We start from the raw sequence: 6,013 nt of genomic DNA, 5'->3' as shown, positions 1-6,013 counted from the left end.
CTCCAAAAACTGACGCCTCTACCAACCGAGCCACACCGCTCTGTACAAATTTTTTCGGAACTTCTAATCTTTCTTTGCAACGAGTGGGGATTTGTCAAGTTAAGTTGTCGCAATTCCCGTTCGTTTATCCGCGTTATTTTTCGTATATTTACAGCGTTTTCTGGTCAAGTTAACCTCAAACTTCGCCTCCCCCCGCCCCAATTTCAACCCCCTTATCGAAACCGTGTATGGTCAGAAATATTAAATAAGTGTGGCACTTTCTTATCGAAACCGTGTATGGTCAGAAGTAATAAATAAGTGTGGCACTTTCTTATCGAAACCGTGTATGGTCAGAAGTAATAAATGAGTGTGGCACTTTCTTATCGAAACCGTGTATGGTCAGAAGAAATAAATAAGTGTGGCACTTTCTTATCGAAACCGTGTATGGACAGAAGTAATCAATAAGTGTGGCACTTTCTTATCGAAGTCGTTTATGTGTGGCACAAAATAATATTATCGCCTTCTTGGCAAACTTGTATAGTTTGTATAGTTGGTCCAGAGATTTGGTCTCATTCGATAGAACTCTTTGACGCGCACGCAGTGCCGATCATCTCCGCCCCCTCCGAACAACCCCCTTGAAGGGAAAGTGATCGAAAAAAACAAGTTGGTCTCATTCGATAGACCTCTTTGACGCGCACGCAGTGCCGTTAATTTCCGCCCCCTCCGACCAACCCCCTTAAAGGGAAAGTGAACGAAAAAAACAAGTTGGTCTCATTCGATAGCTTTGACGCGCACGCAGTGCCGTTAATTTCCGCCCCCTCCGACCAACCCCCTTAAAGGGAGAGTTATCGAAAAAAACAATTTGGTCTCATAGAACAATAAAAGTAAAAGATTGGAATCGTCTACGCTAGCGTCTACTTGAAAGAGTGAGACCAAAAAATCCAAAGCAGTCGAACTTAGGGCGTGTTGCAAAAGTCTGCTTTGCTAGAACCAAACATGTTAAATTCAATGGGCTAGCACTTTGGCTAGGGCTTTGGCCATAGGCCCTTAAGCTGAAAAGTATGCGACCATGGGAACAGAATCTCCGTCTTGCCATATTCTTAGTACTACATAAATACATTCTTGCAATAATATGATTTATGCAGTTGTTAATAATCCATATTAAATATCTGCTCTACGAAAATACTAATTTAATCACCGAGATAATATAAAATCACATGGCCTGAACAGCTTTTGTATTGGTTTGCCCATCCGGGTATCCTGAGGGTGGGCGGTGGCCACTCTTTAACATAGGATGGTAAATTATATATCAAACGCTAGGAAATCATATGGCCTCAACAGCTTTGGTATTGGTTTGCCCATCCGAGTATCCTGAGGGTGGGTGGTGGCCACTCTTTAACATAGGGTAGTAAATTATATATCAAACGATAGGAAATCACATGGCCTCAACAGATTTTAAATTGGTTTGCCCACCCGGGTATCCTGAGGGTGGGCGGCACCCACTCTACCTGTGTCTACTAAGGGTGTATGGGTTTGCCCACTCGAATACACTGATGTGGAACTAATATTACGGCCTGGGCCAACTTGTTCTCTCTGGAGCAGTCATTACGGGAGCGAATCCAGGGTCTATGGCTTCCCATATACCTTTGCTTATTAGCGCGGCTTTTGTACGAATAGACCATGAGTGGTAGTTCGCATTTTCAGCTGACAGTCTTGTAATTTTAAACTCATCACTTTGCGTAGCCATGTCAATATTTTTGCTTTATTAGTAAAAACAGTCCTCTCTTCTATAGCTGTCTCCTATTTCACTCCGGCTTCTCGGGCGAAAGAGTGAAATTTGAACGTCTCGTATTCCCGTGTACCTTTGCTTTCGAAACGGTGTTTTTGTTTTGTTTTCTTCTAAACAAGGCTTAGGCTTCTTCATAGGCCTCTGCATGCAAGCCGAATATTTTCTTTCTAATAAGCTTATTGTTCGATAACTCACGTAAATGTCTTCTTCAAATCAAATCGGTGATTACATCCGCGCACTTCGTAGCGTTTGTGGACCCATAACCTGTTAGATTTTTACGGAATAAATCGAAAATACAGAGCTAAATAAAATAATACGGTTTATTATGATGACGTACAAAAGTCGACTGATACAGATATTTTTCTAGAACTAGAAACAAAGAGACACGTGATTAGCTAATAGAATCCCGCTTGGAAACATTATCGCCATAAGTTTATATCACTCTCTAACAGGAGTGGGGTCCATGCTTCCTTCCATGTTGAAGTCGAAAACGTAAGTGAAATAAAATGATACGCAATATAAGTTTATATTCTTTATTTCAATTTTATCCAATTCAATAACCCGTTTCCATCCATAGACTCGGGACTTTGCGGTAAATCAAAATAATATTCGCCTTCCGAGTCATTCGGTTTCTCAGTTTGGGGAACCCTTCCCGATTCATTTAGTTTATCAGTAGGGACACCATTACCAATGGAGATGGAAAATGGAAATTTATTTTTAACAAGAGTTTTGGGTACATTTTCATTTTTAAGCAATTCGTAAAACTCATCTTTCCCAATAGCGTTGTATTATGGTTTGGTTCTATGTCCTTTAACAGATTTGTGTAAAATGTCCATGATATTCGATCTAACTATAGGACATCCTTTATAAATAAGTTCGCCGCTAGAAGACCATTCAATTTTACTGTTTCTTTCAATCCACTTGTACAAAGCAATGACGGGTTTAAGATGAGAATCTGGTATCGCGATTGCTATTTCCGAATACCAGTCTTCCTTTCTTTTCGGTTCTTCAACGAGTTTCGCCTTCTTAGTCCTTTTGTTTCGTTGCAAAACGTTGTTATACAATTTCCTCGGGAACTAGAATCATCTTTCTAGCCATGTTTAAAAGCTCTACTTATAGCCGCACCAGCTACCCTTCTCACAATTGAAAGAAGAGGTGCTAAGAGTAACGGTAAAAACCCGCCCTTCTGTATTAGAATCTTTTTTCGTTTTGCGATTGTATTCGGTTTTGATATCTTCCGCAAAATTTGAAAATGTCGTTTCAATCGCTTCTTATGATCATCTGGCAGTTTTACATTACCACGCGGAACATTTATACAACATTCCACAATAGCTTTAATCGCGTCGTTATTAGCATATTTGATGGCGGCATTTCTTTGGCACGAATTACACTTAGACAGGTATTTTAAAAACTCCTTATGATTATGAATTCTCTTCATTTTGGTATAAAAACAGCAGCTTCTTCTCCTGGTTATAAGTCCGGTTCGTAGTCTGTGATCTTCTGACGTAGTTGGTTTCAAATCCACCCATAAATACCCAAAGTCTCTAGCAATTGCTTGATGAAAGGCGTCGATGGCGAATTTACTGTTAGTTGGAGAAATCTGTCTAGCTAAATGAAATATCGCCGATTTGTCGCGTGGTGTCTTGAAAATTATCAGATAGTGCGCGTTTAATTTTAATGTTCTAATTTCCTTCCCAGGATAATACAAATTTTGCATAAGTACAAAAACCGACGTGTTTTTATGATGAGAACCTCTTATAAACAAATTCGTCACATCCTTGTCATTTGATATTTCGCAAAGTAAATCATCAAGAATAACAAAATTCTTGACATTTGGGTCTAAAATTTTAACGTCTAATAATCCTTCGTGAAATTCAACTGTGGGTGTATCATCTAATACCGAATTAAACAATTTGGGTTGATGTTCCGTATAGCACCATATAATTCTCTCTGGTGGGGGCGAAATACACGTATCTTTATATTATATAAGACTAGCCACGAAAAAGGATTTTCCAGACTAGTCGCACCTGCGATCAGACCGTTAAAAGGATATTGCAACATGAAATCCATTTTAAGGAATGACACATTTCCCTAAAACCACTAGTTTTTATTTTCAAAAGTTGTTTAGCGATACAGACTATTCTAGCGACCATGCATTTACATAATTCCTCATTTTAAAAGGTTTTTAAAGTAATTTTTTATAAATCTCAATAAGGCTTACGGTGAAGTGGTTTAAGTCCAATATGCTAAATGATTATTTGATGATGAATAAAACTACGTTAATTTAGCATATTTATTTTTATTAATCGTGACCTGACCGGTTTCAATAGGCTTGGCCTATCATCATCAGAGGTTTGTAAACCCTAAATAGAAAAAAAACTTGCGGTCCAATTTTGGGTACACGAGCCTTTGTACGTTCAGCACCCAGCACCACCCTGACTATGTACGTTCATCACCCCTACCTTTGACTGTTCAACACCTAACTATTGCGTCACTCTTTGGTTAAACATAGCATTGCTAGTTCAACACCTTGCCTTTACACGTTCACCAACTAATTATTGCGTCACGAACCCTGCCTTTAGCGGTTCACCACCAGCATCGTCCCTGCCTTTGGGTGTTCACCACCAGCACTTGACTTATACCTTTTTCACCTCGTACAAGACCTTTTTATACCCATTGTTAGACATGATACAATTTGCAAACTTCACCCTCACCCTACCTTTGAACGTTCACCACCGGTACCACCCCTGCCTTTGACTGTTCACCTTTGGTTGTTCACCACCTTGTCTTTACACGTTCACCACCTAATTATTGCGTCACGAACCCTGCCTTTGACTGCTAACAACCAGCATCGCCCCTGCCTTTGGCTGTATACTCGCTGGTGGAATGGTGAAATGGGTGGTGGCCTTCCACTGTATGTTTTGGGACCCACTCGAAAACCCTACTGACCAAGTTTCTTAATTCGGAGTTTCGTCACCGAGTTTATACTAACAGGCATAATTCCCCGGGTATACCGGGTACCCCAGCTAGTTTTCCATAAATATTGAACTGTATTCGCTAGCGACACGGGTATAGGTGGCGCCGCAATTGCTACCACTGCAGCTTGGTTTTTCCGCAAAATCAAAACAAGATTCAAGAAAGATGTCGGTTCACATGAACGAGGTGGGAGACGTAGCGCGGTCCCTTTATGTTATAATACTGCGCTTAAAGGATGTTATCAGCCTCCCAAGGGGATGACAGTGGGGGGTGAAATAGCACTATTCTTTCGACGCGAAAGGAGACAAAGTTATGGTAATACGAATCTTTACAAAACACGTGGCATTTCGCGGAAATTTAGATTACGATATCAGTCGCAACGGACGGAGTTTTTGTCACCTTGGCCTAGTTTGGTTTTATTGGATTTTAATTAGAATTAATACGGAAAGTTGTTCTTGTTCAACGAATTGTCTTAGTGATTTATTTTCTTTTCGTTTATCATGTATTTTATTATTACCATTAATTTCATCGCTTGATATTGTTAAAACCGAAAATTTTAAAACAGACTGGGGGTCATCGTACATTCGTTTAGCGCGACGTGCGCCCTCTAGTTTCGGTAATCGAAATCAAAATCCAGACTAGCTAGGGGGGGGGTAAAACTCAAGAAAATACTGAAGAAGCAAAATCAGGATTATCATTTCATAAATGTTCAAGTGGCAAGAAACATTTAAATTTATAGTTTTGGTGTCTAAGGTCTTTGCCCGACACCATAAGTTTGCTCTAAAAAAATATTTTATAGTTAACAAACAATTTTCATGATTTAAATTTATCAAGTTTTTTAGATGTTGCATCATTCTGTTAATGTTTTAAAGGTATTTAGTGAAGAAGGTAGGTATTTTATTAATTTCAACAAATATTAAGTTTTTCTTTTATAAATTTGTTTGACTTAAATTAAAAACTCAATCACAACATTAATGTATCATTTCATTTCAATAGATAATTCTAATTGGCACAGTTTAAAATATTAACTTTTTTCATCCTAAAATATCACTAATTCTTGACTTTTAGTGGTAAATATAATTTGAAATAAAAAATGCACAATTTGTCGCAGCTTAGAACGATTGTCAATTATTTTATAATTTTCTGCTATAGTTGGAATATTAGATACGGTACTTGTACCATAAGTGTATAATATTATTACAATATTATTCACTTATGCTCGTACCTATTAAATTTTTTTTAGGTTTTGCATTCCAATTAACAAATTCT

This window comes from Leiobunum rupestre, chromosome 5 (genome assembly GCF_980474605.1).
Source record: "Leiobunum rupestre chromosome 5, qqLeiRupe1.1.hap1, whole genome shotgun sequence".
Taxonomy (NCBI): domain Eukaryota; kingdom Metazoa; phylum Arthropoda; class Arachnida; order Opiliones; family Sclerosomatidae; genus Leiobunum; species Leiobunum rupestre.
This window is presented reverse-complemented; position numbering follows the sequence as displayed.